Below are 13,037 nucleotides of genomic sequence, written 5' to 3' on the forward strand. Positions count from 1 at the left end.
CTAGTGGATCATACTCAACACCAATCTGCTCAAGTGGCAGTCATCCCCACCAAGCTCTTACACCTGTTGTAATTCTCCTTTGCTGAGGCATTAGTCATCATATATGAAGGATTCTTCTCAGTATGAATCTTTTCCAGCTGCAACAACTTCTCTTGAACATCCCGGATCCAATGATATCGAATATCAATATGTTTTATTGTAGAGTGCTAAACTGATTTTTTCGCCAAGTGTATTACACTCTGGCTAAAACAATGCATTACATAAGATTTCTAGTTTAGACCTATGTCCTGTAAAAATTTCATCTACATCTCTTTGCATGCTTCTTTCACTACAATGTACTCAACCTCTATTGTGGATAATGCAACACACTTTTGCAACATCGACTGCCATGATACAACTCCAACAAAAGCAAAAGTATAACGAGAAATGGACTTCCTACAATCCATATCTCTTCTCATTCTGCATCCTTAAAATCCCACTCTCTAACTTAGAGCCTCCAAAACACAAACAGTAATTTGAAGTGCCCCTGAGATACACAAGGATCCACTTCACTACAGCCCAATGCTCTCTACCTGAATTAGACAAATACCTGATAACCATACCGACTGCAAGCCAAATTCGGTTGTGTACATACCATGGCATACATTAGGCTTCCTACTGCTAGGGCATATGGAACCTGCGCCATGCTCTTTTGCTCATCCGTACTAGATGGACATTGTTCACTGCTTAATTTGAAGTGACATGCAAGTGGGATTCTAACTGGATTGGCATCTTTCATGTTGAATTTATCAAACACCTTTTCAACATATTTTTCTTATGACAACCACAACTTCTTGGCCTTTCTATCACAAGTTATTTTCATGCTCAGTGTAATACCACGTATTTTCTTACTTAGTCATTTTTTGGTTTTTCGAAAATTTGACTAAGTCTGGGAGAAAAATCGTTTGAACCTCGATTTTTAACAGATACTTTTGAGTCTAGGATTAGTCCAGGGCTCATCAGCTAGGTCGAGACGAGCAAATCAAATCGTGAGAAAAAGTTTGTTTTTTACTTTTAAATTCAAGCAAAATTCGGGTTATTTTTTAACAAAATTCAGAATTTGATATTCGTATAATATGTCGTTGGATGCGTCTCGACATGTCCAATTTTTTGAATTCGAGTTCCAGTTGGCCCGAAAATTGCATTTTTTCAAAAAAGGAGCAGTTTGTCAATTTGGATCCGGAGTTGGATCGGACTGGATCTGATGGATTTGATCCAAATTAATATGGATCTGGACTCTATCCAAGACCCATAATAATTTGGATTTGGTCCAGTCCAAAATTTATTTGGATTTTTAGAAATAGATTCTGGACGGATCCAGATCCAAATTCATGCCCAACGATTTTCTAGCTTTAAATGCAATAACAAGCTTTAATTTGAGGTTAAATAAGGTTGAGAAGTCTCCTAAATTATTTTGGCTATTTTTGGAAACTTCTAGATAATTATTTAATATATACTTAGATAGATACATATATATATAGATATATATATGTATATGTATCTTTCTATATATATATATATATATATATATATATATATATAAGAAAGACTACATTTTAACAGTAACAACCAATAAAAAATAAAAAATCTCAAATAAGTACTAAAAGATATGATATCAACATATAAAAGTAACTAAGAAACTGATTACATAACTGAAAAAATTAATTATATAATTGTCTTCTTCTTTGCACGCCTCAAGGCGACAGCGTGAGGGGTGAGGCGTGAATAAGAAGTCATTTCTTTTGTATTTTTTATCTATTGCTATCCACAAAAAGTAAACACTTAACCGGATGCATGAATTTGGCGCTGGTGGACTCAGTGAGGTGGAGGTGTACAAGTGGATTTTGATGTGGAGGTGGTGATAGTGGTTAGCTTTATATAGAAGGGGAGATGCACAAGAAACCTTGGCTATTCTGTGAATTTAAAAGTCAAAAGAACTTCCGTTTTTACAATGTGATTAGCGGTGATAGTGGTTGGATTTATGTAGAAGTGGAGATTACACAAGGGACTTTGTCTGTTCTCTTAAATAAAAGTTAAAAGAATTTCTATTTTTACAATGTGATTGTAATTGTATTTGGAATGTTAGATCTTCATTATCAAAATAAGGGGCAGAACCAAACATACTAAAATGCTAACATGCTGAATGGTTTGTATTTAAATTCCATTGGACTTACACAAGTGCACTGCTGTAAAGAAATTTTAATCTTCCTCTGCGAGTATGGCTTGAAATCTGATATTGAGGACTCTATATCATTCTATCAATCCATGCTTGTCTGATCTTGTCAACCTGGTGCTACAATTGCTATCTCGTCCACTTTATTGACAATCATCATGTGAGAAGGCAGCTTTTTCTTTCACTTTCGTCAATGGCTTATTTCTTTATTCCTGTCCATGAAAAGAAAGAAGAAGATGGAATCATTAAGATCAACAAGACCCTGTTCTCTGAGTGGCAGCAAAGAACATAATCATTGCTTGTAAGTTCAAGAGGATAGACATAATTGCTAAGACATTCAGCTGGACTAGCAAGATTTCTGTCTGCTTGGCACTTGGTCCTGTTATTTTGTCATAGAATGTTCTGGTTCATGTCTAATTAGATCCTGTTTGCAATTTGACTTTTGCTTTATTTTATTTTCTTAATGGTATCAAAACTTATTTATTTTATCATGAAATAATTCATGCTGTCCATTTTGTTTTTTGGAATCATTTATATTTTTGTTTCCAAGTTCAAACCATATGATGTCTTTTTCTAACTATTTGTTTTGTTTTACTTATCTTGTTAACCTGCTGTTTTGCTTAGACAGGTCCCTGTAGCAAATGGAAATAGTGTGTACCCGTTCCCCCTTGAGGCACCTAGGAGTACTATATTCTTATATTTTAACAAATCGCCTAATGCTGCTAAGGCTGTTGCAAAATCCATTGTAAGGGAATGATTCAGTGTTTCCTTTTGCTTGCTTAATCTCATTATTAATGTGCTTGAAACTGAAACTAGTAAGATCTGTAATGAAATATGCAGAAATACAAAATGAGGGCCTCTAAGGGCTTACAAGATCATAAACACAAAGTTTAAATTCACATACACAAGTCCAACTAAGGGACAATATAAGAGCACAAAGGCATAATACAAACACTAAGTGCATTCAAGACATCAAAGAACTGAGAGGAACACAAGAATGTAAAATATGTTGAACATGAATGCTTAAGAGAAGCATTAGATATGTTGAGACATGCCTATAAGGACATTTTGGGTTTACGTATTATTATATATTGTGTGAGGGGTATTTTGTAATTTGGTGCTCACATTTAATCTCTATTTAAGTAGAGATTAAACCCTAATATGTAAATGAGACTTTCCCTCTCTCTCTCTCTATTCCTGTGTGCTCCATTAAAGTTGTAACATGGTATCAGAGCAGCGTGCGACCTTGGGTGCCTGAGTTCCAGCATCATCTTCCTTCGAGCAACATCTCATCGGATAGTCAGAGGAGATCGACATCCTTCTCTGTTGATCAGAGTTCGGTCCTTCTGTATGAAGATCAGACCTGGCGACAGATCTGCAGTCAGACCTAGTCACGATTATTGACTAGAGGTCGTGACTCAGATCTAAAGCCAAATCTGGGAGCAGTTTGGAAATCTATTGAAGATGGATCGTTGTGATTTGGCAAGCTGGAGCAGCAGGTGGATATCTGGGTGTTGAAGTCTTGGCATTGACGATGTTGCAGTTGGTGGTGATTTAGAGCCTGTCGCATGGTGTGGACCAGATCTGTCTCCATTGCAGGCGTGTTAAAGATGCTGTGATCAGATCTGATCTCTTGTGGTCGTGAGTTGCTGCTTTTAATATCGTTGTGGTGCTGGTGATCAGCGGTCTCTGTGTTGACGTGGGTAGCTGTTCATGTGGGTTGACATGGTGATGTTAAATTAGATCATATTCAGATCTGATATTTGTTTTTGGTGTAGTTGAAGTTGTCTACTACAGATCTGCACCTTGGTTCCCAACTTGATGTGCTTGCGCCTATCAAATATTGATTTGCTGGAGTGTAAGCATCTCAATAGTTTTACTGAGATCATCCAGAAAGTGGTTTATTTATATGCGTCTTCTGGTTGTTGTTGGTTTTACATTGGGCTTTGGAACTCTTTGGCATGTCTACTGGAAATCGTATTCTTATCTGACATTTTCTGTCTAAGTTAGATCATATCTATGGTGGTAGCGTGAATGTCGAATAAGTCTGCTAAGTCCAGCATGAACAAGTCGCGTCACGGTCTTGGTATTGTCTAAGGTAGCAGTTGCTGAGTAGATCAGTTCTGATTAGTATTATTCAGATATGAAATGGGTCGTGATATTCAGTCTATTGTTGTGGATCTGATCTGAGTTTATATCAGATTGACTGTTGTGGTGGAGAGGTTAATCTACCATTGTCAACTGGAAGTTTTGGCAGTTTCAGGTATGAACCAAACACATCTTTATTGTGTTGGATGTGTGGTATTGATATACATCCTATAGCAATCCTTTGTTGAGGTGGAAGGTTTTGGTCAAGTTCCTTTAAAATTATATCTGAAGTGTGGATCTAAACAGGCGGCAGTCGTGTATCTCAGATTTCATTAGTAAAACCCAATCCAGATATGGTCGGTTTCATAGTTGGTTGTTGGTGTGCGCATGTGATTGTAACCTTTCTTTTCAAGCCCATTACTTTTCCTTATGGATGCAGATTACTCCAATGATTATGTAACTCTTAGCTGAGCTGAATATAACAAGCTCCTTACCTTAGGCTCATCCACATTGAAGTCTTCTGTTGCGAAGGTTGTGTGCCCGGCAGGTGATGGCCTATCTGGCTAAGGTGGTAGGTGGATCATTGATTCTGGAACATCCAGACACTTGTGCGAAAATTCGAATAACTTTTTAAGTTTAAAACCTGTGACTGATCAAAAAGGGGTAGTTCTTGCTGATGGCAGCTCTTCCCCAATTGTAGGGCAGGGAAACATGTCTATTTCCCCTACTCTTCAATTGTCGCATGTTCTTCATGCTCCTTCGTTTCCACAAAATTTATTATCCGTCAGTCGAATGACAAAAGAGTTGAATTGTAGAGTGATTTTTTATCCTATAGGGTGCACTTTTCAAGACTTGCTGACGGGGAGAAGGATTGGTGGCGGCTATGAGGAATGTGGTCTGTATTATCTACATCAACCAGAGGTTTTGGCTTATTCTGCTGTTACATCATCCTCAAGTCCTCTATTGTGGCATCATCGTCTGGGTCACCTTCCAGTGACAAAACTTCGTCGTGTCATTCCTCATATACCTCCTTCAGTTTCCTTTCAGTGTGAAACATGTCAATTGGGAAAACATTGTCGAAGCTCTTTTCCCTCCAGTCAGAGTCCGTCAAGTCAAGGATTGTTTGATCTTCTTCATGTCGATGTGTGGGGTCCAAGTAGGATTCCTAATAGGACTGAGTGTCGTTATTATCTAGTTATTGTTGATGACTTCTCAAGGTTATCGTGGGTGTTCCTGTTAAAAGATCGATCTCAAGGTCCTGTCATTCTTAAATCTTTAATTGCTGAGATAAAAACTCAATTTGACGTATGCATTAAAATTGTTCACACTGATAATGCTCTTGAGTTCAAATCCAAATACTTACTTAAATTCTATTCTGCTAATGGGATTCAACCTCAATTTACATGTCCCCATACCTCCCAGCAAAATGGTGTGGCTGAGAGGAAACATAGACAAATCCTCAATGTTGCTCGGTGCCTTATGATTCAATCCAATATGTCTGCTTCATACTGGGGCGATGCGGTTTTGACTACCGGTTTTCTTATAAATCACATGCCGTCAAGCTCTGTAGAAGACCATATCCCAATTCAAATTCTCCATTCGGAGGATCCTCTCTTCCCTATCTCCCCTAAAGTTTTTGGATGTGTGTGTTTTGTGCATAAGCTGGGTCCTGATCGAGATAAACTTGTTGTGCAGTCTATTAAATGTGTTTTCCTTGGGTATCCTAAGAACCAAAAAGGATATCATTGCTACGACCCTATATCTCATAAAGAGTATGTCAGTGTGGACGTTACCTTCTTTGAGTCTATTCCTTATTTTTCGAGTACTACTCCAAGACAGGGGAGCCTTGGTGATATCCTTCCTCTGCTGATTCCTCCCTTTCCGTTAGAGTCGCTTCCTCCTCAATCCTTGGCTCCATCGTCTGGTGTGTCTCGCAAGAAAATGAATCCGAGAAAAGAAAAATTATTTGTTATTATTGTCGTGAACTAGGACATGTGAAAACTCACTGTCCAAAATTGAAGAGACCTTATGAGAAAAAGGTTGCCTCTGTCGGACCTCCACAAGAATCAAATGAATCTTCCATTGGAAGTATGTCTTTAGCTCAATTGGTGGAGGCACTTCAACCACTACTCAAGGGAGCATCTTCATCAACTGGATCCACAGTCTCTTCCGTTAGCACTTTTGATCCAGGTAAATCTCCTTGGCTTCTTGATTCAGGTGCCTCCTTTCACATGACACCAAATATAAACATATTATCTGAATGCCATAACTCAAATGAGTCAAATGTTTTTACCGCTGATGGGACATCACTTGAAATCACAGGAATACGAAATTTTGAAAATAATTTTAAAGACCCAAAAGGTTTTTACATTCCAAAAATTAGATATATCCCTAAGTTAAACCTCAATCTCTTATCTATTTCTCAATTATCTGCATATGGATATAACATTTTCTTCTCCTCTCGTGGTTGTTGAGTGCATGATCACCAGTTAGGGAAGCTGATTGGGGAAGGGCATAGAGAAGGAGGCCTATATTACATGGATTTTTTGGAAATTCCCAAGAATGATTTATGTTGTAATGTTCAAAAAATGGACTTGGATCTATGACACAAGAGACTTGGCCATCCTAGTATATCCAAGATTCAGTTTTTTTCAAAGATGGAACATTTTTGTAATTTTGAGACCTTTAAATGTGAAGAATGCATTCTTGGAAAAATGAAGAAATTACCCTTTCAAGAAAGAAATTGTCTCTTCTCGACCATTAAGAGACTTGGCCATCCTAGTATATCCAAGATTCAGTTTTTTTCAAAGATGGAACATTTTTGTAATTTTGAGACCTTTAAATGTGAAGAATGCATTCTTGGAAAAATGAAGAAATTACCCTTTCAAGAAAGAAATTGTGTCTTCTCGACCACTTGAGTTAGTTTATTCGGATGTATGGGGCCCTGCACCTGTCATATCTGAATGAGGTTTTTCGTAGATGACTTTACAAGGCATACTTGGATTTATTTTCTCAAACATAAGTCTGAGGTTTTCTTACACTTTCAAATATTTCACAACTTAGTTAAAAATCAGTTTAAAGATGATATTTTCATTTTTCGTACTGATTCAGGGGGAGAGTACTTATCAAAAGATTTCAAAGACTATTTGAATTTACATGGAATTACACATCAAAGGTCATGTCCCTATACTCCACAACAAAATGGTTTAGCAAAAAGAAAGTATAGACATGTTATAGAAACAACAAGAACTCAACTCATTACTCACAAAGTACCAAATTTTTTTTGGGTCGAAGCTACTCTATCTGAGTATATCTCATTAATAGAATGCCACCATCTTCGCTAAACAATATATCTCCTATTGAAAAACTTTTCAAATAAATCTCATATTATACAAGATTAAGGGTATTTGGGTGTAAATGTTTTGTTTTCTCTAACAAAAATGACAAACTCTTTCCTCGTGCTATTCTGTGTGCGTTTCTTGGCTACATAAACCATAAAAAAGGTTATAGATGTTTTGATCTCAAAACTAGAAAGTTATATGTGTCAAGGAATATATCTTTTCTTGAAAAAGAAAGTTTTTTTGAAGTCAAAAACTCTAGAGAAATAGATGAGTACTTTTTCCTATTGGACTTAGCTCCAAAGATCAGTGAAGGCGATACTGATCTAGAAGATCAAAATGACATAGTAAGTACTGAATCATCTCATGATAATCAAGGTTGTATTCAATACTCCAGACGGGGCAACTCTGAAAAACCTTGTGCTATAGAAAAATATACTAAAGCACAAGATCAAATAGTAACCAGGAGATCATCTAGGGTGTCAAAGGTTCCCAGAAAATTTGTATCCTATGAGTCTTTATCACCAAAACATCAAGCTTACATCGCTTTAATACACTCCTACACAGAACCTTCTAATTATGATAAAACAAAAGAACACCCTGAATGGGTCGAAGCTATGACAACAGAGTTAAATGCATTAGAAAAGGCAAATACGTGGTCTATTCAAGATATTCCGCCAGGTAAAAAGCTCATAGGATGCCGATGGGTATACAAAGTTAATACCAAGAGTGATGGTACTCTTGAGAGGTTTAAATGTAACACCCTAAAATTTCGAACCTTATAATTTCCTTGAAATAGTTGTAAAATTCATTTTCTTTACAGAGTTTATTTCTAAAATCAGCGGAAACGATTTATTTAAAAGAAAAAGGACAGTTTTGACAACCTTGGGCACGTTAGCGAGAAAACAAAGATTTACCATGGACGATCTGCAGTAATACTTAGGAAACCATTTCTTCTATTTAAAGAGAGTATCAAGTTTGTACAAAATTTGGGTTTTCTCAAGGAAAAACCGTATCAAAAACAAAAATGTCCAGGAGAAGAACTACGAGCAGAAACAATGGATCCTTAAATCATCTCGCGGTCGCGCCATCGCCTGATGCACCTAATCGTCACCTGTACCCATGAAATGGGTTAGTTTTGCGAAAAACTAGTAGGAGAGTACAAAGACAGAAAGAACTAAATTAGGCATAGATAATTTATGCAGCAGGTAGTAACGAGCAAACTAAGCAGATAGACTGGATGAACAAGCTAAGTACAACAAACTGAAAAGGGTGAGCATGCTCAATTTAGTTATTACTTGATAACCAGCCATGCAGGTAGATACATGGCACGTGAGTCGAAACAGTCGAGTCCAAGCCGAGTGTTCATTATGTTAAGTATTTTAAGATACCTCGGTTATCTGACTGAATCCTATTCCTATGGAGACGACCGATGGTCGAGAGAGTAAGTCCCCAAGGCCTAATAGGGATGCATCCAACTTCTGCAGAAGTGTTAGGTTAACTTATGTAGCCCCTTATCCCTCCCCCTAACCTCCGATAACTGGTGAAAAACGGGTCTTTTGCCCTTTTAAAAAGCCATAAATGGTTTGTCCATCGGAGTTGGTACCCTTCGTCCTCTCTCTTGACGAAGCCAGGTTGAATTGAGCACGACGAGGTTTCTTAGCTGTTGCCTCATTCTTCATGCTCTGGTCCATTAGACCGAAACGAGCATCTTGCCTATGAAGGCGATCCCATTTTTATATGTGTTTTCAACAACGCGCACAAAGCACTAATCGAGGTCATAAGACCCTCTCATCCAATCATCGTAGTATTAACATGCCTCGCATGCTCCAGAGTACACTTACGAGGAAAGTGATATAGGTCCTTAATAGGAGCCTCGGGAGTGTGTTTCACAGAGATATAATGTTTTTAAAAGCTATTTTAATATTTCAAATCTTTCGAAACGACACACAACTTGCCAACATGTGGCATGTGATTTTCTCGAATCTGACATCCGATGACGCAGTGTCTGGGTGCTATGTAGGTCACGACACTGGTTTTGGTAAATGGGCTTCACAAATGAACCCATCACCCAACAACTTGATCTTGCCCCAGATCAAGGGTTTTCCCAAAACATATCAGGTAAAAAGTGGAATAGGTATTCCTCCCGAATACGTTGAGTCTATGGCAAGGCAAAAACGAGAGACAATAATGCGAAAAGCAAGAGCCTGGGCGCAAAACGCGATGACAAACGGAAACAGGAAATGCAAAGCAAAGGATAAGGATCGCGAACCCGCGTCCTTGAATTAAAAGACAATAAGCAGTAAATACGAAAGTAAAAGCCTGGGCGCAAAGCGCGACGGCAAACTGAAACAGGAAATGCGAAAGCAATGGACAAGGATTGCGAAACCACGTCCTTGAATTAAAAGACAGTAAGTAGTAATTGCTAAAACAAAAGCCTGGGCGCAAAGCGCGACATCAACAGAAAGAGGAAATGCGAAAGCAAAGGACAAGGATCGCGAAACCGCGTCCTTGATTTAAAAGTGTACTTATATACATATATGTATATAAATATATCATTAAGTCCTTTCGATCTTTAATTATTTAAGCTTGATTTAATTATTTAAGTCCTTGTGCAACTTTTCCTACCTTGGGTATTGCGAGAAAGAAGTCGTCTACGAGCGTAAGTGATCGTCGGTTTAGTTCGCGATGCGCGAACGGGCTCCGTTGCGTAACACTGCAAAAGTAAGTAGTTTAGCATACATAAAATGAATATAGATAGGGAGAAAACTCAGTTTCTCTGCAATCCGATGCAGGGGTCATCGACCCCTACAGTTGCGAAAGAGAACGGGGTAGGGTCCAATGACCCATGCCGTTAAAGGAGATGGGTGCAGGGGCCATCGGCCCCTGCCGGATCTCTAAAGGAGGGCAGGGGCCATCGGCCCCTGCCGTGATAATAGTAAGAGGGGCAGGGGCCTTTGGCCCCTGCGGAGCCTTAAAAAATGAGGGGCAAGGGCCTTCGAGGCCCTTGCTGGGTTTTAAAGAAAGGAGGGGTAGGAGCCTTCGGCTCCTGCCATCTTTTTTTTAAAAGAAAGGGGGTAGGGGCCGATGGCCCCTGCCAAGGAAATGAATAGGGAGGCGGAGAGCGCAAGAGCCAAAGGCCCCTGCCGAGCCTTTGCTCGACAGAAAAAGAGACAGGGGCCAGAGGCCCCTGTCGGTTAAAAGAGGGGCAGGGGGCATTGCCCCCTGCTCGGTTTCCGAGAGGTGAGGCAGGAGCCTTCGGCTCCTGCCTCCTTCCTTAAGGAGAGGGGTAGGGGCCATCGGCCCCTACATGAAAGGGAAGGGCAGGGGCCATGGCCCCTGTCGGAATGGTGAAAAGGGCAGGGGGCGGAGCCCCCCTGCCTGCTAAGAGGATGAGGGCAAGGGGGGCGGAACCCCTTGCCTGCTGAAAAAGAGGAAGGCAAGGGGGCGGAGTCCCTTGCCTGACGGAAAAGGGAGGAGGAAGGCTCGGCAGGGGCCGCCGGCCACCTGCCGGCCTTCCGGCGAGTCAGAGGAAGAAAAGAGGGGGGCCTACCTGGGTTGCTGAGGGAAGGGAGGTCGCCGGGAAGGGGGGCTCACCGGAGAGGTGACCGCCGTGAAGGGGGGCTCGCCGGAGATGAGAGATGGAGTCTGGGGGAGAGAGAGCAGAGACAAAGGTGAGAGAGAGTCGGGGGGTCGGGGGAGGCTCGTAAGCCCTCCCCTCTCGCCTTTTTATAGGGAGGGGGCGCACACAGGGCCCGCCCCCTGTGTCGCCGGAGATCCCCCTCCCTCTACGGGCTGCCAGCCCCTCTAAAAAGGGTTTTCGAGGGGCTCGCACGGGTTGGATCCGGGTCGGGTCTGGACCCGACCCGGGTCCGATCTCTTTTAATTTTTTTTTTAAACTGGGTTTTACATCCAACCCTCCTTAAAATAATTTCGTCCTCGAAATTAAATTGAACTTATCGATCAAGGTATAAGTCAGGGTATTTCTCCCTAATATCAGTGTCAGGCTCCCAAGTACATTCCTCTATTCCATGGTGCTTCCAACGCACCTTTACAAGAGATATCGTCTTTGATCTAAGCACTTGATCTCGACGATCAACAATCTCGACTGGTCTTTCCTCGAAAGACAAATCCTTCTGAATGTCTACATCATCATAATGGATGATGTGTGATGGGTCCTGAACGTATTTTCGAAGCATGGATACGTGAAAAACTTTATGGATTTGAGCGTACTGAGGAGGTAAAGCCACACGATACGCTGCTTCACCAATCCGTTCCAGGATCTCGAACGGTCCGACAAATCTAGGGCTTAGCTTTCCCTTTTTCCCAAAACGAAAAACGCTCTTTGTGGGAGATACCTTAACAAAAACCATATCTCCTATCGAGAAGGTGAGCTCTCGACGACGACGATCCACGTAACTTTTCTGCCGACTCTGTGCAGTACGGAGTCGCTCTCGTATCATCTGCACCTACTGAGTGTAGTGTTGTAGCACTATAGGAGATTCCATCCTTCGCTGGCCAACCTCGTCCCAGTAGAGAGGCGAACGACAGGGCTTTCCATACAAGGCCTCGTAAGGGGCCATCTCGATGCTAGCGTGATAACTGTTGTTGTACGCGAATTCGGCGAGACTGGTATGAGAATCCCATTCTCCCTTCCAGTCCATCATGCACGCACGCAGCATGTCCTCCAAAGTCTGAATTATGCGTTCAGACTGTCCGTCTGTCTGAGGGTGAAATGCGGTGCTGAACTTTAAATTCGTACCCAAAGCAATTTGAAGTTGTCCCCAAAACCTCGAGGTAAATCTCGGATCACGATCGGAGATGATAGATACCGGAACACCGTGCAATCTCACGAATGTAGAGATCCGCCAAACTGTCTAAGGATTGACTAATACGGATAGGAAGAAAATGAGCCGATTTGGTGAGTCGGTCAACGATCACCCAAATCGCATCGTTCTTTCTTCGTGTCCTTGGCAAACCGACGATAAAGTCCATAGTGTTGTCTTCCCACTTTCATTGTGGGATCTCCATCTGCTGCATCACTCCGCCAGGCCGTTGATGCTCGATCTTAATCTGCTGGCAAGTCAAACACTTAGAGATGTACTCGGCCACGTCTCGCTTCATCTCGCTCCACCAATATCGGTGTTGCAAGTCTTTGAACATCTTCGTGCCTCCCGGGTGAATCGTATATTTCGATTTATGGGCCTCTTCGATAATATCGTCTCTCAAAACAGGATCATCTGAGACCCAAAGACGATTTTTGAGCCAAATGCTTCCATCGTCCTTAAGTCGGAAAGGAGTATTGGTCTGTTGTGTACGAGACTTCAGCTTCTCGTACTGCGCATCAGTCTTTTGCCCAGCAAGGATCTTGGCTATTAGCTCAGGTTGAGCTATCAGAT

The 13,037-nt window shown here is 40.9% G+C and overlaps 1 protein-coding gene across 1 annotated transcript in view; it reads left to right on the top strand.

Moving 5' to 3' along the window:
• The window catches only part of LOC149812618 (proteasome activator subunit 4-like), a 54,756-nt gene that overhangs the window by 1,139 nt on the left and 40,580 nt on the right, over window positions 1–13,037 (top strand). The window contains exon 2 of the mRNA XM_089990740.1: window positions 2,837–2,957. The gene's annotated coding sequence lies outside the window, so the exon portion shown is untranslated. The remainder of the gene's footprint in view (window positions 1–2,836; window positions 2,958–13,037) is intronic.

This window comes from Nuphar pumila, chromosome 16 (genome assembly GCF_984573655.1).
Source record: "Nuphar pumila chromosome 16, dmNupPumi1.hap1.1, whole genome shotgun sequence".
In the NCBI taxonomy this organism is placed as follows: Eukaryota; Viridiplantae; Streptophyta; class Magnoliopsida; order Nymphaeales; family Nymphaeaceae; genus Nuphar; species Nuphar pumila.